We start from the raw sequence: 25,047 nt of genomic DNA, 5'->3' as shown, positions 1-25,047 counted from the left end.
CTCAAAAACAACCCCCCCCCCCGCGAAAAACCCCAAACCATAAAAGAAATCCAAAAGAAAGCTCTTTCCCTCTCTCTCTACCCTATCCTACCCCACAGATGTGCACAGTGAAGGGCACAGCCCCAGTTGCTACCTTGTTGGTGGGAATGTGGGAATGTAAACTAGTATAACCACTGTCCAGCATCCGACAGTGATGGGAAAGTAGCCTGTCTTACAGCGAAGTCAATCTGGAGGTCAGTAGAATAGGGATGGGAAAAGCCAGGAAATATCACTGGATGACCAAGCCTGAACCTCACCGTCCTGGGTTATTTATTTTCGGGTAAGTAAACCACAGCATTTTCGTATTGTCTAAGCCAGTTAATGTTAGAGTTTCTATTACTTGCAGCCAAATTTAAAACAACCAAATAAACGAAGCTGGAAACATGGCCACACAGAGAACTTTTAGGGAGGTAGAATTAGCAAGATTCAGCCAAAGACTGGCTATGCTAATGAGAAAGAGAGAGGTTTCAAAATTGATTCCTAGATTTCTGGTTTAAATGGCTCCATCTGTGAGACATTGAAGGAAGGTCTGGCTGGGGTGAGGAACAGTGGGGTTGATGATCTGAATATTTTGACTGTGCTGGGTTTGAGGAACCTGCGGGAAGTTATCTCATTGGAGATGCCCAGGAGGTAGCTGACTGCTCACATCAGAGGTTGAAGAGAAAGTATGTGGTATATGGGTTGAGCACTTTGTCCTTAAAATTCATGTCTGCCTGGAACCTCAGATTGTGACCTTATTTGGAAATAGTGTCTTTGCAGATAAAGTAAGGTACATTAAGAGAAGGTCATATTGGATGAGGGTAGGCACTAAATACAGCAACTCATGTGCTTGTTAAGGCATAGTGTGAAGACGCAGAGAGACACATGAAGAACACCATGTGAAAACAGAGGCAGAGACGGGACTGATGCATCTATAAACCAAGGAGCATGAAATATTACTGGCAACCACAAGAAGCAAAGACAGAGACCTGGGACAGTTTCTGCTTTGAGCTTCCAAGAGGAAGATTTCAGACAATACTGTGGGAGAAGGGTATAGCTTTGCAGTAGAGTGCTTATTTCCTAAGGCTTTGGGTTCAGTCCTCAACATGGCAAAAAAAAAAAAAAAAAAAAAAAGGGAAGGGAAAAAATTCACAGCTCTGAGAGAATACTTTTTCCTTTTGTTTTGTTTTGGTTCCATTCTCTTTGAGACAGAATCTCACTATGTACCACAGGCTGGCCTTGAGCTCCCAGCAATCCTCCTGCCTCAGCCTCCTGAGTGCTGGGATTACAGGCATGCAGCATCACACCCAGCTTCTTTTTTTTTTTTTTTTGAGACAGGCTCTCACTAAATTGTCCAGGTCAAATTTAAACTTGCAATCCTCCTGCCTCAGTTTCCCTCAGTGCTGGGATTACAGGCATGCACCACCACACCAGCTCATTTCTGTTGTTTTAAGCTAAGTTTGTAGCAATTTGTTGCAGGAGGCATAAGAACCTCATACAGAGAGACACAGCGTGTCTGAATTTGAAATGTAGATTTGGAAGTCACCAGGGCAACCTGATTGCTGAACAATGGGGAGTAAACAAAGACTGGAAACCCTAAGGCAGGAAGAATGAGGAGAGAGAAGAAGGGCAGGAACAGACTTCAAGGAATACTGACACTGATAGAGCAGAAAAGAGGAAGGGAATGGACAAAGAAACCGAGGAGGAGCGGGCAAAGAGTCGTGACTGAAAGTCAAAGGAAGAGCGTTTCCAGAGAAGAAAACGTTCAGTTGTTCAAGGAGCCTAGAAATGTTACTGTCGGCTTTCTGACACTTCACGGTAGCCCACGCTTTGTCTCCCAGCCACAGGATGTGCTTTTATTTTTGCTCTTTTTATCCTTTTCTCCCTTGTTTGGTCCAAATTTGCTCTGGAGAGCCAGTTGTTCCCGGACCCCTTCACCCCTCACTTTTCAAATAAACTTTTGGCACCATTTTTGGCTTGTCTCATCTAATTCTGTGTTCAAAGCAAGAAGGACCTGGAGTACTTTTAATTGGCGAGCCATGTCTAAAGGAACGACCCAACCACCTTTTGGCGGAACCAGCCGGGAGACAATGTTTTAGCCTGGCCAGCCGTGAGAGTAAAGCACAAGCACTGGAGACCAAGGTAAGGCCCATGTTGGGTGTAATCTTTGTTTCTCTCCACCAGGTTTTTTTTCTTTGCACGTTCTTTCCCTCACTCTCTCCCCTAAGCTGGGAATTGGGGGACTCTTCTCAAGGCACAGGGGAGGGGCTTCCTACCCAGCCATGGGAGTGGGGGACGGAAATGTAGGTTTTTGTTTTTCTAACTGCTTGCATTCAGTCCGTGGGTATGCCTTGTTGTCCACATGTTTGTTTGTTGTATATTTTGCTAAATTAACCTGGTCTCCACTTAAGCCAGCCTGTAAATGGCTTTTTCTCAGTTTGTGTTTTGGCCAGGAGTGTACCACGTCACCTTGCCACCTGGTCAGCTGCCATCTTGTCTTGACAAATGACTATGTGTAAGTTTTACACAAGTGTGCATCACCGGCCACTGCCATCTTTTTTTCTCTATGGTTTTTTTTTTTTTTTTTTTTTAATAACTGGTCTTATGAGCTAAGCCTTTGATTTTAAACAGCATATGGGCTTATGGGAAACCAGAGACAGGAGCCTTTTTCTTTCTTCCCGCACAAAGGAAAAAATGTGTACTATCCCTTTAAATGCTTGGGAAATTTGGGGCTGCAGCACCAGGCAAATGAAGGTCCAGAGAGACCTGCCCCCATCCCAGAAGGCTGCTCCCTTCCCAGATGCCTGCTCCTATCCCAGCAAGGTGTGACCATCTTACCTGGCTGCACTGTGTTGTGTGTGTGTGAGTTGTGCATTGTTTTGCTGTTTGTTTGTTTTTAGTTACATTTACTGGTGCATTTTAGATACACCAATGATCATAATCATTATAGGGAATGATCATAATCATTGTAGGGAATTTGTACCTGTGCATGGTATAACTTGATTCCTGTTTTTCTCCCATTCCCCTGCCCTCCTTTCAACCCCCCTGCCCTTACCTATTTTTTTGTTTTTGTTTTTGTTTTTTGGGGGGTGGTTTTCTCCGGTACCGGGAACCGAACTCACGACCTTGCGCTTGCCAGGCAGGCGCTTTTGCCACTGAGCTAAATCCCCAGCCCCTGCCCTTTCCTATTTCCAAAACTCTTGTTTCCAATTTTTCCTTCTTTTCTCATCATTTTTTTCTCATCGTTTTTTTCTTTTCCTTCCATTACCCCTCCCCACTCCCTATTGACCTTTCCCATTTGAAAATTTTCTTCCTATTTCACAATATCTGTTGTGTATTTTGGTCCTTATTTACACTTTCACTTTCTCACACCAGAAGAAACAATGCAGTGTTTACATATATGTGCCTGATTCATTTCACTTGAGAGTATGGCCTCCAGGTGCATCCATTTAGCTAGAAATGTGTCAAGCTTATCCTTCTGTATGGCAGAGTAGTATTCCATTGTATAAAAAATCCACATCTGGTTGGGCATTTGGGCTGTTTCCAAGATTTAGCTATTACAAACTGTGCTGCTATAAACATGGGTGTGCATATATCACTGTGGTTTGATGCTTTTAATTATTTTGGGAAGATAACAGGAAGAGAAATAGCTGGGTCAAATAGAATCTCTAAGTTTTTTGAAGAATCTTCACACTGATTTCCACAGTGGTTGCACCAGTCTACTGTCCCACCAACAGAAGAAAAGGGTTCTTTTTTCCCCACAGTCCTGCCAGCTGTTGTTGTTGGTTGATTTCTTGATAGCAGCCATCCTTTCTGGAGTGAGATGGAATCTCAGTATTGCTTTAATTTGCATTTCTTGAATGACTAGTGATGTTGGACATATTTTCATATATTTATTTGCCATTTCTACTTTATCTGAGAAGCATCTATTCATTTCAGATGCCCAGTTTTGGATTGGGTCCTTTACATTTGGGGGTCTGATTTTTATGAGTTCTTTATATGTTTGCAATAGTAATCCTTCGTCTGAGGAACAATTGGCAAAATTTTTTTCCCACACTGTGGATTGTTGCTTCACACTGTTGTTGGTTTCTCCTGCTATGAGAAAGCTTTTTAATAAGATCAAATCTCAGTTATTGATTCTTTGTGATAGTTTCTATGCATTTGGGGTTTTGTTCATAACTCTTTACCTACACCAATGTCTTCAAAAGTTCTACCTTTCTATCTTCCAGCAGATTCAGAGTTTCTGTTTTAATATTTATTTTATTTTTGTTTTTTTGAGACAGAGTTTCACCATGCAGTTCAGGCTGGCTGCAAACTCATTTTGTAGCCCTGGCTGGCCTCAAACTCACAGCAATCCTCCTGCCTCAGCCTCCCAAGTGCTGGGATTACAGGCATGTACCACCATGCCTGGCCTGTTTTAATATTTGGATCTTTGATCCATTTCAATTTGAGTTTAGTGCATGGTGAAAGATAGGGGTCTGGTTTTAATCTTTGACATGTGGAAAGCCAGTTTTTCCAGCACCATTTATTAAAGAGGCTATCTTTCCTCCAGTGAATGTGGTTGACACCTTTGTCAAAGATGAGGTGGCTGGGTATGTCTGGAGTTGTTCCTGCATCTTCTAATCTGTTCCACTGATCCTTCTGTCTCAGTTGTTTTATTCTTTTGTTTTTTGTTTTTGCCACTACCATGCTGTTTTTATCACAGTAGCTTTGTAGTATGACTTTAAATCAGGGATTGTGATGCCCCTGCCTTGCCTTTGTTGCTCAGAATTGCCTTTGCTATTCTAGGCCTCTTCTGGTATCAAATGAATTTTAGGATAGTTTTCTCTAATACTGTGATATGTGCTGTTGGGATTTAGATTGAGATTGCATTAAATCTGTATAGCAATTTTGGAAGTATGGTGATTTTCACTATACTGATTCTTCCTACCCAAAAGCAAGGGATATCTTTCCATTTTCTGATATTCTCTTCAATCCCCTTTTTCAGAGTACTATAGTTTTCAATGTAGAGGTCTTTTACATCCTTCATTAGATTGATTCCTAGGTATTTCATTTTTTTGGGTGCTATTATGAAAGGTGTTGTTTCCCTAATTTCTCTCTCAGTGGGTTTGTTATTCCTATACTGGAAGGTTATAGATTTTTGAGTGTTGACTTTGTATCCAGCTATGCTACTGAATTTGGTTATTAAATCTAGAAGCCTTTTAGTGGAGGTTTTCGGGTCTTCTATGTAGAGTACCACATCATCTGCAAATAATGATAATTTAACTTCTTCCTTTCCTATCTTTATTTCTTTGTCTTGCCTAATTGCTCTGGCTAATGTTTCTAGAACTATATTGAATAAGAGTAGTGACAGTTGACATCCTTGTCTTGTTCCTGATTTTAGAGTGAAAGCCTTCAATTTTTATTCATTTAGTACGATGTTGGCTGTTGGTTTGTTATAGATGGCTTTTATCAGATTGAAATAAAGACCATTTATTCCAATTTTTGTAGGATTTTTATCATGAATGGGTGCTGGGATTTGTCAAATGCTTTTTCTGCATCTACTGAGATGACCAAATGATTTTTGTTCTTGGCTCTATTAATATGGAGTATTACATTTATAAATTTGTGTATATTGAACCATCCCTGCATACCTGGCATTGGTCGTGATGTATAATCTTGATGATTTCCTGCATTCTGTGTGCCAGTATCTTATTGAAGATTTTTGCATCTATGTTCATTAAGGAGCTTGGCCTGTAGTTCTCTTTCCTGGCCAGGTTCTTCTCTGGTTTGGTATCAGAGTAACACTTGCTTCCAGGAATGAATTTGGGAGTACTGAAAGGGAGCTTCCCTTTCAATTTCATTAAAGAGTTTGAGAAGTAGCACTATTAGGTCTTCTCTAAATTTCTTGTAGAATTCAGCAATGAAACAGTACTTGGGCTTTTCTTTGTTGGTAGGTTTTTAATTACATCTTCAATTTCATTGAATTATATTGGTTTAGGGGCTGGGGATTTAGCTCAGCGGCAAAAGCGCCTGCCTGGCAAGCGCAAGGTCGTGAGTTCGGTTCCGGGCACCAGAGAAAAACCAAAACCAAAACCAAAAAAAAAAAAAAAAGAATTATATTGGTTTATTTAGAATTTTTATACCTTCTTGATTCAGCTTTGGTAATTCATATGTATCTGGGAATCTTCTATTTCTTCTGCATTTTCCATTTTATTAGAATACAAGTTCTTAAAGTAGGTATAGATGATCTTCTGGATTTCTGCAGGATCTGTTGTGATTTCACCCTTTTCATTCTTAATTACATGGATTTGAGTCTTTTCTCTCCTTTTTTGATAAGGTTGGCTAAGGGTTTGTCAATATTATTTAATCTTTCAAAGAACCAACTTTTCAAGTCGTTGATCCTTTCTATTGTTTTCTTAGTCTCCATTGCATTGATTTCTGGTCTGACCTTTATAATTTCCTCCCTTTTGAAGCTTTGGGGTGGACTTGTTCTTTTTCTTGAAGCTTGAGGTTTAACATTAACTTGTGTATTTGAACTCACTGTTTTCCTCATATGTGTATTCACTGCTATTCATTTCCCTCATAGGACTGCTTTCATTGTGTCCCATAACTTCTGGTATGTGGTACTGGGATTATCATTTAACTGTAGAAACTGTCTAATTTCTTCTTTAATTTCATCTGTGACATATCAGTTGTTCAGGAGGGTATTATTTAATTTTCATATATTTGTGAAGTTCTTGTGGTTCCTTTTGCCTCTGATTTCCAATTTCCTTGCACTATGGTCCAGTAATATGCTTGGGATAATTTCAATTCCTTTGCATTTACTTAAGCATGATCTATGAGCTAGTATGTGGTCTATTTTGGAGAACATCTCATGTGCAGCTGAGAAGAATGTGTATTTTGATGTTGTGGGGTGGAACACTCTGTAGACATCTACTAAATCCATTTGTTCCAAAGTTTGGTTCAGTTATAATATTTCATTGTTGATTTTTTTGTCTAGTTGGTGTGTCTATTTGTGACAGTGGGGTATTGAGGTTCTTCTTTACAATTGTATTAGTGCCTATTTGATTTTTCATGTCTGTTAATAATTATTTTGCTGGGTGTGGTGGTGCACTTCTAGCACTTGGGAGGTTGAGGAGGGAGGATTGTTGTGAGTTTGAGGCCAGCCTGGGCTACAAAGTGAACTCAAGGCCAGCCTGAACTGCATAGTAAGATCTTGTCTCAAAAAGACAAAATAATAATAATAATAATAATAATAATAATAGTAATAATTGTTTTATAAACCAGGCATGGTGGCACATGCCTGTAATCCCAGTACTGGGGAGGTTGAGGCAAAAGGATCACTGCGAGTTCAAACCCAGCCTCAGCTACAAAGTGAGCTCAAGGCCAGGCTGAACTGTGTAGCAAGACCCTGTCTCAAAAAGACAAAAAGACAAAAAAAAAAATTTATATACTTGGGTGTACTGGTATTTGTCACATATATATTTATGATTGTAGGGACTGGGGATTTAGCTCAGCGATACAGTGCCTGCCTGGCAAGCGTGAGGTCTTGAGTTCAATTCCCTGTACCAGGGGGAAAAAAAAAAAGATCAAGTTATGATTGTTATCTCTTCCTCTCCGGTTGTTCCCTTTACAAGGATGTAGTGACCTTCTTTGTCTCTCTTAATAAGTCTTGGCTTGAAATTCACTTTGCAAATAGAATAGCTTCCTCTGCTTTTTTCTGGGTTTCTGTCACACAGAGTATTGTTTTCTATCCTCTGACTTTCAGTCTATGATTCTCTTAAAATTAAATATGTTTGGGGCTGGGAATTTAGCTCAGCGGCACAGCGCCTGCCTGGCAAGCATGAGGTCATGAGTTCAATTCCCGGTACCAGAAACAAAAAAACCAAACAAACAAAAATTAAATGTGTTTGTTGTATGCAGCATTTGTTGGATCTTGCTTCTTGATCCATTCTGCCAGTCTGTTTGTTTTGATGGTTAATTTAGACCACTAACATTAATGGTTATAACTGATATTTATTGACATATCCTTGTCATGTCATTTTCCTGTAGTTGGCTTTCTTTTTTTCTCTCTGTTTAATTGTTTGTCTTTCCTGGCAGATTCATTCTGTTGGGATTCATGGAGTTGTAATCCTTGTTATCTCTTTCTAGAATGCCCTTCAGAACATTTTGTGGTGGTTTGGTGTTCATGAATTTCCTCAGGTGTTCTTTGTCATGGAAGTATCTTATTTTTCCATCAGTTTTGCAAGATATTTTTGCAGGGTACATCAATCTGGGTTGGAGACTGTTCTTGTTTAGAGCATGAAATACTTTACTCTAAGCTCTCCTTGACTTGAGGGTTTGTGTTAAGAAGTTGACTGTGATTCTGATGGCCTTTCCTTTATAGGTGATTTTTTTAAACAGATTTTAATTTTTATTCTTGTGTTGAGTTTCTGGAATCTTGACTATTATGCCTTGCTGTAGATTTTTTTGATCATGGAGTTCTGTATGCCTCACTTATCTGCACATCAAATTCTTTTTCGCTGACAGGGAATTTTTCTGTTATGATGTATGTGAACATGTTTTTTATGTCATTTATGCTACCTCCTGCTTTTTCATTGACTCTGCTCCATCTTATGTTATTCTTTTTTGCATCATCTAACATCTGTTGGATTGATTTCTCATAGTTCCTTGCCTCCCCCCCCCACCCCGGTACTGAGAATTGAACTCACAACCTTGTGCTTGCCAGGCAGGTGCTGTACCACTGAGCTAAATCCCCAGCCCTCCCCTTTTTTATGTCTTTTTGAGACAGGGTCCCCCTATGCAGTTCAGGCTGGCCTTGAGCTCACTTTGTAGCCTAGGCTGGCCTCAAACTCAAAAAAATCCTCCTGTCTCAGCCTCCTGAGTGCAGGGATGACAGGCGTGTGCCACCACACCCAGCTCCCTTGCTGTTTTTAAGAAATTTTTCTTTTCTTGATTGCTACCCACTATCTTGTCTTCTATTTCTGAGATTCTGTCCTCACATTGGCTCATTCTTCTATGTATACTTTCAATGGGATTTTTTCCTCCTGGATATCTGTTTGAATCTGTTTTATGAGTTCCATTTCTTTCTTGTGTTGGGCATGCATGATTTCCATCATGTTCCTTAACGCCTCTATTTTTTTTAATCTGTATCTGCTCTAGAGTCACTAAGCACGTTTTTCATTGTGGTAGCCATCTCCATGATTATCTGAGAAATTATTTCTTTTTTTTTTTTTTTGGTTTTTCTCTGGTACCGGGAACCGAACTCACGACCTTGCGCTTGCCAGGCAAGCGCTTTTGCCGCTGAGCTAAATCCCCAGCCCCTTGAGAAATTATTTCTAATTTGATTTTTTTCTAGAACCTTGTTCGTTTGCTTTGTTGTTACTGCTTTAGAGAGTCCATATGGTTGGTTTTTGGATTTATTTTGTTGGGGTTTTTTTGGTTTTTTTTTTTTGTTGTTGTTGTTGTCTTTTTGAGACAGGGTCTCACTATGCAGCTCAGGCTGATCTTCAACTCACTTTGTAGCCCAGGCTGGCCTCGAACTCACAATGATCCTCCAGCTCACCCCCACAAGTGCTGGGATTACAGGCATGTGCCACTATGCCTGGCAGTTTTTGGATTGTTCCACTTCACTCCCCACTGGTTTTGCCTTTGATGAGCTGGAGGTCTGAGATTGCATTCTTTTAAAGTGTCTTCTCATTTTGTATTTTTTTTTTTTCATTTAATTCCTGATTTGATGCTTGCAAATTGCCTGTGGTGAGTAGCTTTATTTCTAGTATTTAGAATCTTTAGGAAATGACTACTTCTCAGAACTGTCTTCTAGGAATAGCTGGCTTTTGGGTGTTGGGTCTGTTACAAGATCATAACACATCAGTTTATTGGGGATGAGAAGTTGATGCCTACCTGGCCTAGCCCCTAGTTCTTTGGTACTGGCCTACAGTATTGGTTATGACTCTTAGGCAATCTCAGTTTTTGTGTACCAGGAAGAACAAATGGTTAGAACAGTTATATCACTTTAGCTGAAGTGGTACAATCAGCAATAACAACACCATCAAACACAGCCTAGAAAATGACAAACTCAGGTAACTACTCATTTGCCGCCTTTAAGCGTAAGAACTAAATTTGTGGATATACAACAAAATCTAAAATGAGCCGGAAAATTGGATGCAGTAAATAAACCCTCAATATGGCAATTTTACCCTCATGGAAGAAAGTTTAAAAGGGATTAGGGGGAACATTCAAATAGAGAAACATAAGAAAAAAGATTAGAAGCAAGGCTGGAGGACAAAGGAGATCACACAAATTTTGGGAAAATGGTGCAGAAGACAGGAAGGAAAGAGATAAGGAAGAAATAAAAAGAAGAACAGAACAGAACCACCACACTCATAAAAATGAGCGGAAGTAAAGAAACAAAAAATGTCCATTTTAAGGTATGTCTCTGCCGCCACTGGTAGACAGTGCAGGCTGACAGAGTCCAGATCCACGTTAGTCAATTCCAGCAAGCCAGCAGCAGCTCCAGGGCGGGGTAGAGGACAATCCCAGTGAACCTGCCACCCTATTTCCACTGAAGTTCAGGCTGGCCTCTGGCTGTGAGGCTGGAACCAGACTCACCCAGTCCTTAGCAATCTTGTTTTCTGCAGGGTTGAGTTCAGTTGGCAGCCACTAGGTGGAGCTAGCAGGCACTCAGGGACCTGAGGTCAGTTGGCCCCTCTTTAAAATGGTTCCTAGCCAGGGGCTGGGGATTTAGCTCAGCGGCAAAAGCGCCTGCCTGGCAAGCGCAAGGTCGTGAGTTCGGTTCCCGGTACCGGAGAAAAACCAAAAAAATAAATAAATAAATAAATAAATAATGGTTCCTAGCCAATCATCCTGGCTTGCAGGAACTCCGACTGGGACAACTCACCAGCCACTGCAGCTGGCTGTCCCTACCACATCATTCTACTTGTGTGCTTCTCCTTGGAGGCCTCTGGGGTTGCCAACTTCTGGAGTTGCCAGCGGTCCTTATGCATCTGCAGTTTCAAATCGCCCCTCCAGCTCAGTGAGTCTGGGCTCAGGGAGAAAGCGCTGCCTGCCTCCTCCTTCTTCATTGAAGTTTCTCTCTTCACTCTCTCCGTGGGCTTCAGTTCTCACTTCAGATCCTTCCTGGGTCCTGGGGACCCACTTCCCTCCATCTTCGCTTCCTCACATTGCTATATTCCAGTGTTGGACACCAAATCTCTTTTTTATTTTTTATTTTTTATTTTTGTCTTTTTGAGACAGGGTCTCAGTATGCAGTTCAGGCTGGCCTTGAGCTCACTTTGTAGCCCCAGGCTGGTCTCGAACTCACAAGGATCCTCCTGCCTCAGCCTCCTGAGTGCTGGGATTACAGGTGTATGCCACCATGCCCAGTTTAAGACACCAAATCTCGAAGAAGCTCCTTCTGTGTTGCTCACCACGCCACCATCTTCCCAGAAGTCTCAGCCTTTTGATTTCTTAAAGAGATTTAGACAGGTCTCTTTGGTGTCCTTTACAATGAATGACAGCAACATGCTCCTGGCTGGTTTCACCAAGACTGGATCAGCATTGTTAGCCCTGTATTTCCCAGACCTCTCCTATTCACATCCAGATGTAGGTACTTGTGTGTTCCTCTTTTTTACAAAGATGGGGCTATACCTCATATAAATTCATAATTTTCTTATTTTACTCAAGAATATGTCACAGACAAGTTTGGCCCAGTGGACCACACCTGCATCCCAGCACTGATAGAAGCTGAGGCAGGAAGATCAAAAGTTCAAGGCCTGCTTGGGCAATTTAGTGAGACTAAATCTCTGTTTGTTTTTGAGATAGAGTCTTGCAATGTAGTTCAGGTTGGCCTTGAACTCACTTTGTAGCCCAGGCTAGCCTCAACTCGCAGCAGTTCTCCTGCCTCAGCCTCCCAAGTGCTGGGATTATGGGCATGTGCCACCATGCCAGGCTGACCTGTCCGTTTAAAAATGCCCAAGGCTTTTGGCTAAAACCAGGTGCCTAAGTTGTTCCAAGAGCCTACCTGAGGCCGTCACCACCTGGGTTTTGTGCTTCCCTGTTTAAATGTAGGTAAGTTAAAGACCTACAGCCTGAAATCGGAACAGAACAACATTTAACATTTAAAAACCTAGCAAATGTAACTGTGAGAGTATAAAACCAGAGCCATGCCAGTTCTTTGTACTTTTTCTATCAGAGTAAATGCAAGAGATGTTTTCCCATATGGTCTCACTCTGGTTAAGTAGAGTCATTGAGGAACTTGAAATACCAGCTAAGCCATCAAGAGGCTTAGAATAAATACAAGTTAGGCCATGAGGGAGTCCAAGCAGGAGGTTAAAAGAACTTTTCTTGGGCAAGTTCTGCCACTACTTCATGGCAGTTTGGACTAGACCAGCCAACAGATAGATGGCCCAGCCCTCTTCTCCCTAATGTGTTAATTGGTTCATATATGGGGACAAAGGCCCCTAGAGGGGTTTTCTTTGGTGATTAGTTGGCATTACTCAGACAGGCGTCTGTCTAGTGTGTTAGGATCTCACAAGGGATGCTTTGTGAAGCCCTTGGTTCTCCTCCTTATGCATGGGGCACCACCTTAAAGAGTGCAGGCCTAGTTATCTTCTTCTCTCTATAGGCCCAGGAGAAGCAGATGGGAGATCTGTTGGATCTCATCACCACACAGATTCCACTGACTTCACCACTAGCCCATATCCTTGATGAAAGGAACAGGCTCAAAAGTTAGCCATTCTTGTGAACAGTAATCTCCCAAACCTGTGCAAGCAGGCAGGACATCAGTGACCTCCAAGATCCTGAGTAGGTTTTTCTTTCTTCAACCCAGCCACAAGCTACAGCACACCAGGTAGTTGGAGAGTACATAATCCCTAATAGATAGGGCCTACAGCCCCTTCCAGCTTGAAGAAGCTATGGAAGACAGAGAACTCCTCCCACGGCACTCCAAAAGATTTATGTCTCTCAGGGGGAAATGATATAGGAGGTAGGGTGAGGTGAATCTGGCTAGGAAATGAGCAGGATTGTCAGCTGCACCATCACAGGTTGGCACCAGATGATTCTCAGGATCTCAGTGCAGAACTTCACGAGGGCTCCCATGAAATGTGGATGGCATAAAGGAGACCAGATCCTGGGAGGAGCCCGCTATCAAGTCTCTTCATGGTAGTCTATGTTTTGTCTTCCAGACACAAGGTGTGCTTTTATTTCTGCTCTTTTTAGTCTTTTCTCTCTTATTCAGCACAAGTTTTCCCTGCAGAGCCAGTTTTTCCCTTACCCTTTCATCCCTCACTTTTCAAAAGTTTTAGCACCATATTTTTGTTTGCTTTTTTTCTAGTACCAGGGATTGAACTCACGCCCTTGTGCTTGCTGGGCAGGTGCTGTGCCACTGAGCTAAGTCCCCAGCCCCTGGCACCGTTAAAAAAAGAAAGAAAGAAATGTTGGGGCTGGGGATTTAGCTCAGCAGCACAGTGCCTGCCTGGCAAATGCGAGGTTGTGAGTTCAATTCTCAGTACTGGAAAAAAAAAAAAAAAAAAAAAAAAGAAATGTTAACTGTCTTAGTTACTGTCTTATTGCTGGGACAAAATACCCGGTACCCATAAGTTAAAGAAGGAAAAGTTTACTTTAACTCGCAGTTTGTAGGGGTTTCTTACAGTCAGCTGGCTCCAAGGCCGGTTGGCATGGCAGAGGAAAAACAGCTTATGGCAAGGTAGGCAGGAAGCAGGGCTGGTATCAAGGAAGGAGGAAGAATATATAACCATTCCAGGTCATGCCCACAGTGCTCCACCTCTTCCCACCAGGCTTCACCTCCCAACTTCACACCCAGCTATAAACCCATCAGTGGGCTAATCCAGTACCACACACCCATGATCCAGTATCACTTGCCCATGATCCAGTCACCACTCAAAAGCCCCACCTATGAGTGCATGACATCTAGATATAAACCACAACAATTGCACTCAAGAAAATTAAGCAGATGTGTTGGCGCATGCATCTAGCTCCAATTCTGAAGGCTGAGGCAGGGGAATTGCATGAGCCCAGGAGTCCTAGACCAGCCTGGACAACATACTAACTTTGCAGATAAGATTATGAAACCGGATATGAAAGATTCTTTTGTACTATCTGGGTAGGTGATCACAAGAGTCCTAATGAAAGAGGTAGGCAGAAGGGTCAGAGTCACAGAGAGACAAAGACAGACACAGGGAAATGGGAAGATCCTATACTTTTGTATAGGATCCCTGCAGAGCCAGGGGGTTATATATATACATTATATACGAAATATACATTTTGTAGCCCAGAAGGAATGCAGTTCTACCTCAGAACTGTAAGATAATTTTTTTTTTGTTTTTTAAACCACTAAATGTGTAGTATTTTGTTATAACAATTGGTAAGTTCATAAAAAAATTCTTACAAGTCAGGAAAACTATAAAAAGATTTAAAATTGAAGAGAAATATAGCTAAATTAGAGTATCTATTCAGTACCTCCAACATCAAACCAAACCAAGTGGCAGAAAAAGACATTAAAAAGAGCTGGGAAAATGCTCAAAGAAACAATGCAGGAATTCAGAGGCATATATTTCCTGATGATTAAAGGGTTAGGGGCCGGGAATTTAGCTTAGCGGCACAGCACTTGCCTGGCAAGCATGAGGTTGTGAGTTCAATTCCCGGTACCAGAAAAAAACCAAAATAAATAAATAAATAAATAAGTAAATAAATAAAAGGGTCTACAAATCCCCAAAAAAGTAAAAGGAATAAGATTTCCACCAATGCTTCCTCAGAAGCTTCTAGAAAAAAGAAAAAATAATAAAGGAACCAGGAATCAGAGTTGGAGATGTAGCTCAATGGTACAGTACTTGCCTAGCACATGGGGGGCTTTGTGTTTCATCCTCAGCACCATAACAAAGTACAAAGAACCAGAATCAAAATGGTAGCATGCTTTCCAATAGTAACATTACATGTAAAAACAAAGGAGAAACATGGTCACAGCTGGTGCAGTTCTAGCACTCTACATCCAGCTAAGTTTTTTGTTTTGTTTTGTTTTGTTTTTGGTCTTTTTGAGACAGGGTCTCACTCTGCAGGTCAGGCTGGCCTTCAGCTCACTCTGTAGCCCAGGCTGGTCTCTAACTCACAAGGATCTTCCTGCCTCAGCCTCCTGAGTGCTGGGATTACAGGCATGCGCCACCACGCCCGGCCCATCCAGCTAAGTCTTTAGTCAAATATAGCTATATGAAAATAAATTTTTAGGGGCTGGGAATTTAGCTCAGTGGCACAGCACCTGCCTGGCAAGCACAAGATCATGAGTTTGATTCCCAGTACTGGAAAGAAACAAAAAAACAAACAAACAAACAAGGAAAATAAGTTTTTAGACATTTTGATCCCAAAAATATTATCTCCACATGACATTTTTTGTTTGTTTGTTTTTTCCAGTATCTGGAACCTAACTCATGACCTCATGCTTGCCAGGTAGGTGCTGTGCCGCTGAGCTAAATCCCCAGCCCCTCACATGACATTTTTTTTTTTTTTTTTGGTTTTTCTCTGGTACCGGGAACCGAACTCACGACCTTGCGCTTGCCAGGCAGGCGCTTTGCCGCTGAGCTAAATCCCCAGCCCCCTCACATGACATTTTTTAAGGACACCATTAGACAATCTACTTTACAAAACAAATGTGTACCTATGAAAGAGAAAGATACAAGATACACAGGAAGGTAAGTAAAGGGATTTTCAAGAACATCAATCAAGAGATGTCTGGGCAATAGCTATGCAGCAGCACATATTTCCTTTTTTTTTTTTTTTCCTCTGCACTGGGAATCAAACTCAGGACCTTGTGATTACCAGGCAGGCACTTGTGCCACTGAGCTATATCCCCAGCCTATGCAGCAGCATATGCTGAAACATTTGCAAGCGGGAGCAGAGTGGAAGCTTCCAGAAAGGAAGGCCTAAGAGGAGGAGGATGGAGGTGATAAATGATCTGATAGGTTTGAATGTGTAGACTATTATATTAGAGGAATTTAATGAAGATTCTAGAAGATTGAGCCTAGGAAATATTAGGTAATTAAAAACTTTTTTACTTTTAACCAACACATAATAATTGTACATATTTATGTGCTATAATTTTTAACTCCAGGAAAAGCAAAACACAGTTGAAGGAAGGAAATATTATCAAACATGGCTTGGTTCAACAGTGAGTAATAGTTACAAAACATAGAAATGAAACTGCAAAATATGAATTTAAACAAAATTTGTAAAATATCTATAGGATGGAGTGAAGGGAAAGAAAGCCATAAGAGATAAAATCTTATCTGCCAAGACAAAAATATCAATATATAATGTCTAAAATTGATAAATATTGGAAAAAAACTACAAGAGTTGAAAATGGTAACCTCTGGGAAGCAAGGTTGCTAGTTGTGTTTTGGTGTGCTTTGGTTTGCAATGTTGTGGATTGAACGCAGGGTTTCATGGCAGACAAGCACTCTAGCACTGAGCTGTATCATCTGCTATGTTATTTAAAAATATTTTATTATTCCCTTTTATGTACCAAGTGTTGATTATATAAGAATATTTGATTTTTACTTTTTTTTTTTTGTCTTTTTGAGACAGGGTCTCGCTATGCAGTTCAGGCTGGCTTTGAACTCATTTTGTAGCCCAGGCTGGCCTTGAACTTGCAAGGATCCTCCTGCCTCAGCCTCCCAAGTGCTAGGATTACAGGTGTATGCTACCACGCCCAGCAGAATATTTGATTTTTAAATTACAAATAGTTTTGTAATTTAAAAAAAGAGTTACATTTTTAAAATACTAGGCAAGAGGGGATTACTGAGTGAGATAGTAGAACGGTACCGGTATGTAATCTAGACAGAAAGGAGTGGCATCGGGACTGGAGGTGAAGAAATGAGGTGAGATAATGTGACAGGTATGGTAGGCTCCAGGGGCAGAACACTGAGGAAATCCATGCCTGATAAAACAGGATGAAAGGTCACCTGCCAAGATGAAGGGAAGACAGGGAGAGAAGCTTGAACACAGCATGCAGTGACATACACTTGGAACAAGGTACTGAGAGATTTTGGCCAAGACACCTAAACTTTAACAGATATAAAAAACCAAAGCGAACTGCACAACAGATCACTCAGTGGAAGTTTGAAAGGAGATGTTTGAGAACTGAGAAGTGATTTGATGGCTTGTTGTTTCGTTGCTGTATTTGTTGTTATTGTTTTGAGACAGGGTCACACTATGCACTTACACTGGCCTTGAACTCACTATGCAGCCCAGGCTCACTTTGAACGTGGTTGTCCTACTGCCTCAGCCTTCAGAGTGCTGGGATTACAGGTGTGCACTACTATACCTGGCTGGTCTGATGGCTTTTAACCCTCCTCTCAGACACCAAGGATTTGGAGGAGCTAGAAAAAGTGGTGAGTGCTGTAGTTTGGATCTGGAATGTCCCCAATGACCCATGTGTTAAAGGCCCATTCTCCCAAGCGGTGCTATTGAGAGGTTGCGGAACCTTTAAGAGATAAGGCCAGGGCTAGGGATATAGCTCAGTGACATAAAAGCCTGCTTGGGAAGTGCAAGGTCATGAGTTCAATCCCCAGTACCGAAAAAGAAGAAGTAAGGCCAAATGGGAGACTTTTAGGTCACTGGGGATGCTACCTAGAAGGCTGTAGCAGGAACCTAGACCCTTCTTTCTCTTTCACTCCTGGCCATGAGGGGAGCCTTTCTCCAGCAAATACTCCACACCATGAGGTGCTGCCTCATCACAGACCCAACAGCCACAAACTAATCCTGGACTGGAACCTCTGAAAATAAACATTTTCTCTCTCTAAGCTGATTGTCTTAGGTATTTGTTACAGTAATGGAAAGCTGAATAACTCGGAGACAAAGGGATAAAGAGAATTTTTGGAGGAATCTGTGCTGTGAACCCCACTGCCCTTCAGGGGAAGGGGTGAAAGAGCTTAGGCTCAATGCAAGATGGCCACACTGGAGAGCTTGAGATGAGTTCACACAGTTAGAAATTTGAAGGTCAGCAGTCAGACTGGGCAGCTGAGCAGAGGTGGTTGAAAGAGTGAGCCTGGTAGGGATGTAGCTCAGTGGCAGAGGAAGCACTTGCCTAGAATGAGTGAAGCCCTGGGCTTGATCCCCAGCATTGCAAGGAAAAGGAAAAAAAAGGAGTCTGCACGCCAGAATTTGCAATGGCAACCAGGTACAGTAGCTTATGACAGTAGTTTTAGCTCCTCTGGAGGCTGAGGTAGAGTTGTGGTTTGGGGGATATTTTGCAAGGGGAACAATGTAATACAAGACACATATTTTATAAGATTATTTATAATATACAAGAGAGTGCAGGAGATCTGTCCATACACTAGACACCAAAGAATCTGGCCGAGGCCCTAGATCCTATGAAAATGTCCTGCATGAGTACAGCTGAAGACCTAGAGCTCATAACGCCTCCCACAAATCCAACTGGAGGCCTAGAGCCCACAACAATGTCTCATGCTGGCCTGTTTCACAGAGCTACACTGGGAAGGCCCAAAGGTCAGTGGTGAAATGTAGGAAGTCTGTACCAGCGGGATGAAGGATCTGTGCTAGCAATCTGAGGGATCTGCACTGGAGCCAGGAAACGATGCACAAAGTAAGAACCACAGCTCCCCAGAAAGGTACCAGAGCCATCCTCAGCAACAGTGAGGTCCCGAGCTCCTCCGATAATCAGGAAAGCTGGGTTCCCATCAGGAAAGCCAATACGACAAGCTTCTTCAAGAGACAGAGCAGTGCACCATCTTCCCCTCTGGAGCCAGGAAGCGATGCTCAGAGTGAGGACTAGAGTTCCCCAAAAGTGAACAGAAGCCATTCTCAGCGACAAGGTCCCAAGTTCCTTGGAGGATGAACCAGCCAAGTTCATCAGGAAAGCCAGCATGACAAGCTCCTCCAAGAAAATCAGCAGTTCCATATGGCTTCTCTGTGTTTCCAACAGGCTCCCAACAGCTTCTACCAGCTCTTCTCCATTTCTGCCTTCTCAGGCTGAAGGCAACAATCCTCACCCAGCACCACGCTTACCCAGTTCAGCTGTGGGGTATAAGTTGACCACCAGTTGTCAATCCACCACAGGCAGGATGATCACAAGGTCAAGGACAGCCTGGACAACTTAGTGAGATCTTGTCTCAAAATAAATAATTAAATAAGAAGGGCTGGAGATGTAGCTCAGCATTCCTTCGGTTCAACCCCCAGTAGTCCAGTAAATAAATAAATCTTAAAAATTGGTTATGAAAAAAAAATGGTAGGAGAATAAAAGAATAGAAGGAATTTTAAAAACCAGAGGGCCGGGGATATAGCTTAGGGCACAGAGCCTGCCTGGTAAGTACAAGGTTGTGAGTTTGATTCCCGGTACCAAAAAAAAAAAAAAAAAAAAAAAAAAAAGGCAACAAAGCTTTTGTAAATAAGGAAGGGAAGAGGGATTAAAGGGAGGGGAAGGAAATGGGAAAAAAGAAGCAGCGAGATATATCATGTACAGGTACAAATTCCCTATGATGAATGTTATCATTACGCATATCTAAAATGTACCAATAAGCCGGGCGTGGTGGCACATGCCTGTAATTCCAGTCCTCAGGAGGCCGAGGCAGGAGGCTCCTTGCGAGTTGAGACCAGCCTGGGCTACAAAGGAGTTCAAGGCCAATCTGAACTGCATAGCAAGACTCTGTCTCAAAGAGACAAATAAATAAATAAATAAATACATACATACATAATAAAAAAATGTACCAATACAATTTTTTAAAATGCAAAAAAAGAAAAATTGGTCATGGTAGAGGAAATGTGAACTTGGACCTGAGAGGGACCTGGAATGAAAGCTTGGAGATAAAAGCCAGGTGTCTCAGAGTTGGAGAAGGAACAGAGTAGAGATGCGTAGACAGAGGTCAAGGTTATCGCAAGTGAGGGCTCCCAAGAACCATTAAGTGTGCACAAGACTTATGGCTTGGAAGAATGGCCAGACACAAAGTGAAACCATCTCACCATGGACCTGTCAGGTAAAAAGTTTTCTGCTCTGTTTCCTCTCCTGTTCCTCCAACCCTGGGAGGGTCACAAATAAGCGAGAAAGAAAAAAGATATATTTAGCTGGGCACAGACTTCCTGCTTAAAACAGATCTTACCTGGGGTCACAGGGAGAATTATCTTTGAATAGAGATTGAAATTTTGGTGACGGCTGGGCGTGGTGGCGCGCGCCTGTAATCCAGCACTCAGGAGGCTGAGGCAGGAGGATCGTTGCGAGTTTGAGACCAGCCTGGGCTACAAAGTGAGCTCAAGGCCAGCCTGAACTGCAAAGGGAGATCCTGTCTCAAAAAAAAAAAAAAAAAAAAATTGTTGACTATACCAAAATGAAAATTTTTCATTTAAAATTGAGATCACAGGCCAGGGATATAGCTCAGCGGCATAAGTGCATACCTGGCAAGCCTGAGGTCATGAGTTCGATTTACAGTACCAAAAAAAAAAAAGTGTGAATTTAAAATTGAGATCAATGAGCCAGACATGGGGGAACTTGAACCCAGGAGTTTGAAGCCAGCCTGGCTGTGGAACATTTGCCTGCCTGCCTGTCTGTCTCCCTCTCTCTCTTGTCTCTTTCTTTGCAGTACTGCCGATCGGATCGGATCCAGGGCCTTCACACTGAGATACATCTCCAGTTCTTTTTTCATTTTTTATTTTAAGACAGAGTCTAAGTTGCCCAGGCTGAACTTGAACTTGTAATCCTCCTGATTCAGCCTCCCATCTCTCTGGTAGGGGATGCAGGGGGAAGGTTAGCCATATACCTCAGTGGAATAGTTCTTGCTTAGCATGTAAGAAGTCCTGACTTCAATTCCCAACACTGCAAAAATAAATAGAATTAAGGTCATCTTTTGTGATTTAAAGTAACCTCCAACTTTTATTACTGACAAGTGGGGCAGGAAAGTCGTAAAACTACCCGTTTATATTTATAGCAAGGAAAATGGGAGTTAAAGGACCAAAAGAGATGAAAATAAAGTAGTTTGTATGGTTACTCCATAGGAGTCTTGCTTGTTCACACAAGTCAAGGTTAAGAAGGACTTCTACAAGCAACATGGGAAAGAACATAGATTCTGGAAGCAAAGAGAATGGAGTATGAAATCTGGCTCTACCGTTTCCTAGCAGTGTGACCTCATGTAAAAATGTAAGTGCTTTGAGTTCCTCTTGCCAGCAGTAAAGTGGACTAGTAAGACATAGCTCACAGGGTTATTTGGGAAGATTAAGTAACCTAACATCCGGGAAAATGCTTAAAAACCTATTAGTCCTTTTCCTGTCTCCTCTTTCTCTTTCTTTTCCCCTCATCCTCTGTTAGAGAGAGCTATGGGGTGGCTGGTAGCCAGAGAAGACTTCCTGAAGAGGGTGACTTCTTACAGTGTCTCCCAAAGAACAGAATAGTTTGGCAGAGAGGTGTCACAGACGCACCAGACAAAAGTGGAAAGAGACCAGGTTTGGCAGATAAATGCGGATGTCCAATTACATTTGAATTACAGATAAACAATGAAGACTTCTTCAGTATAAAAAATGTTGGGAACCTACTTATCCTAAAAGAATATTCACTGTTTATTTGAAATTCAAATTGAACTGGGTATCCTGTATTCTTATTTGCTCTGTCTGGCAACCCGAGATGAGAGAATTGGACAGCTCGACTATAGTGGAAAAAGCATTGTCTGACAGGACAATCTCCGTCCTTGTACCTGTTTTTCAAACAGCTGCAAGGGGTTTGAGCTGAGAAGAAATGACTTCAGTTGCAGAATTGGGAAATTTGTGAGACTGTTTTGAACTGAAACTAGTACAAGATGGTATCTGATTTGGTATAATCAATAAACCAACTATCATTTATTGAGCTCTGAGTACCGAACACTGCCCTAAACACCTTTATTTTTTTTTCATCTCTTGAGGAAGTTGCACACAAAAGAAGCAGGCCTTAGAAGCTGGGGCCTCCGGACAACAGCAGTCCCTGGCAGGCATTTGCAACTGGAAGCAGAGCCTTGGAAAGGTCTTCAAAGAACTGAAGGCTTGAAATACCTCCCAAGTGCTCTCCCAGTGCTCATCCGACTGCCTCTTCAGGCTCGGCCAGGCCCTGTCTCTCTTGACGGCTTAAAAGGGTAGAAAGGAACAAGACAAAAAAAGATACCCCAGAGGTAGCCCCTTGTCGGGGGAGGCAGGGGCTGGCTGAACGCTGACTGGACTCTTTGCTTTGTACCCATCCTGCATTTCCCAAACAACAGAAGTGCTGCTCAGCCGCCTGGCCAGCCTATTGTGCTCTAACCGTGAAGTGCTGAGTCCAAGGGCATCCCTGGCCCCATGACCTCATTCTCTGCCCCCATGGGCCCAGAGATGAGGCCAGGGGGTCCAGGACAGCCATAAAGTTCTATAGGCCATAGACCGTCCTTGGCACCTAGCCCTAGTGTCAAAAAGCCCAAGGTTCAAACTGCCCAGTTTACATTTGAAGAGTTGTTACAATCCTCTTCACGTCAGTCCTCATCTAGTAGCTCATCCCGCTAGATAGTCGCTCCACCTTCTTGGATTTTTTTTTTTTTTGGTGCCAGGAATCGAACTCAGGGCCATGTGCTTGCCAGGCAGGCACTGTGCCTCTGAGCTACATCCCAGGCGTTCTTGTGAAATGAGAATGTGGGCTGAGGACGTGGTTTACTGTCCAAGTCCCTAATAGAAAGCTAGAGTGAGGGGCTGGGGATTTAGCTCAGCGGCAAAGCGCCTGCCTGGCAAGCGCAAGGTCGTGAGTTCAGTTCCCGGTACCGGAGAAAAACCAAAAAAACTCTACCCTTTTTAGCGTCAAAATTGTAAAAGTGAAAGACTGTACTAAAAAAAAAAAAAAAAAAAAAAAAAAAAAAACCGAAAGCTAGAGTGAGAGGGGATGGGATGTAGCTCAGTGGTGGAGCGCATGCTTGTCATGCAGGACTTGGGTTCCATCTTCAGCACCAAAATGGAGACAGAGAGAGAGAGAGAGACAGAGAGACAGAGACAGAGAGAGAGAAAGAGAGAGAGAGAGAGAGAGAGAGAGAGAGAGAGAGAGAGAGAGAGAGAGAATTGGCATATATATTGCTCAAATCAAATAAAGAACAATACCAGAAAAAAAAAAAAAAAACTAAGACTGTGGTCTTTTCCAAATTCAGAGAAAACATTTTCTAACTGATAAATTTCTATAATCTTTGCTGTTTGCTCCTACTTGTCTCTGTGAGAATCTAGCACAAGATGGTATCTGATTTGGTATAATGAATAAACCAATTACCATTTATCGAGCTCTGAGTACGTAACACTGCCCTAAACATCTTTATCTTCTTTCATCTGACAATAGGGAATTATCATCTTACTTCATGCCAGAGAGGAAAAAGAATGGGATTTAGAATTAGGTAGACATGCAGTGAAGTCCCTGCTGGATTCCCTGGCCTGGAACATAGCCTCTGAAAACCACAGTTTATTCATCTGTGCAATAGGTATTACAATGATCTACTTCATAGGGCAGGTCCAAGGATTAGGAAGGTATTGTCTGGTTGCAGTCGATGGTTTTTAAATTCAAGTTAATGTGAGTAAGGATGATCAGGAGAGAACCAAATCTAGTCTGGGAAAAAGGGTTACAAACTGGTTATAGTACTTCCTTCATTCCCACTCTTTCAGGGTTCTTTGCCCTAACTTTTCTAAAAGAGAAGGGGCTGAGGGATGGCGCTCCAAGGCCATGACCAATATGAAACAGATGAAGCAGCAGTTCCAGAAACTGTCAAGAGAGAGAATCCTTTAGGACTTGATTAAAAACCATATTCAGAAGATAGATACGGTGGCACACACCTATAATCTCAGTACCTGGATGGCCAAGGCAGGAGGATTGCTATAACTTTCAGGCCAGCCTGGGATACAAAAGGAGTTCAAGGCCAGCCTGAACTACATAGCAAGACTCTGTCTCAAAACAAAAAAACAAAAAACCACAAAGAAGCCATGTTGAAGCTGGAAGTGGTGGGGCACACTTGTAATCCCAGCACTTGGGAGGCTGAGGCAGGAGGATCACCAAGCATTTGAGGCCAGCCTGGCTACACAGTGAATTCAAGGACAGTCTGAAGTACATAGTGAGACCTTGTCTCACCCGCTTCCATATAGAAGCCATATTGAGAAGCTGGAGATATGAAGAGTGACAAAAACTTGCCTACCATGCATAGGACCCAGTACTGCAAAAACAAGATAAAGCAAAACCATGTTAAATTGACAAAGTTTGATTGGCTAGTACAGATGTGACAATCTTTCTGAAGATTCTGGGATATAGGATGCTTGAGAAAAACTGAGGCTTCAGGAATGCTTGAAGGATATCTATAAATTGCTTGTGCAATAACTGACCACACAAACACATATACACACATACACACTCACACACTAATTTTATGCATATGTATTTGGGCTTTGCTTTTTTTATTTTTTATTTTAAAGAGAAAAAAATAAAACACAATTTCAAAACAAGATAATAGAAGGGTAACAATGGTTATTATGTATTGTCATCTTTAACTTAGATACTCAGAGTGCAAGATATTGGCATTTATTGTCCAAACAATATTAGTACAAACCTTTCTTTTCAATGAACTAAGAAAAATTAGTAGTATAACTATCTTAACTATCATATATATATGTATTTTTTTTTCTTTTCCCATCCCAGTTTCTCTTCCGTTTTGAACAGTTTCTTCCCATTTCACAATATCTATTGTACGTTTTGGATCTTATTTATTCTTTCAGCTTCTCACACTAGGGAGACAATATGATGTCTACACATGTGCATCTGGTTTATTTCACTTATGAGTATGGTCTCAAGTTACATCCATTTACCTATAAAAATCTCCATTTTATCCTTTATGGCAGTTTGTCCTTTATCCATTGTATAGAAAGACCACATCTTTTTTTATCCATTCCTCGGTTGATGGACATTTGGGTTGTTTCCAATATCCAGCTATTACAAATTGTGCTGCTGTACACATGTGTGCACATATATTGCTGTGGTACAATGTTTTAAATTCTTCTGGGAAGATACCCAGCAGGGGA

The 25,047-nt window shown here is 41.9% G+C and overlaps 1 protein-coding gene across 1 annotated transcript in view; it reads left to right on the top strand.

Moving 5' to 3' along the window:
• The first annotated feature begins 1,660 nt into the window (after positions 1 to 1,660).
• The window catches only part of Cryba1 (crystallin, beta A1), a 33,573-nt gene continuing 10,186 nt past the window's right edge, over positions 1,661 to 25,047 (top strand). The window contains exons 1-2 of the mRNA XM_013503466.1: positions 1,661 to 2,160; positions 21,013 to 21,154. The gene's annotated coding sequence lies outside the window, so the exon portion shown is untranslated. The remainder of the gene's footprint in view (positions 2,161 to 21,012; positions 21,155 to 25,047) is intronic.

This window comes from Chinchilla lanigera, unplaced genomic scaffold (assembly GCF_000276665.1).
Source record: "Chinchilla lanigera isolate Chin_1 unplaced genomic scaffold, ChiLan1.0 scaffold00080, whole genome shotgun sequence".
NCBI classification, from domain to species: Eukaryota; Metazoa; Chordata; class Mammalia; order Rodentia; family Chinchillidae; genus Chinchilla; species Chinchilla lanigera.
The sequence above is the reverse complement of the archived record's forward strand: the minus strand, read 5'-3'. Positions and strand labels throughout refer to the sequence as shown.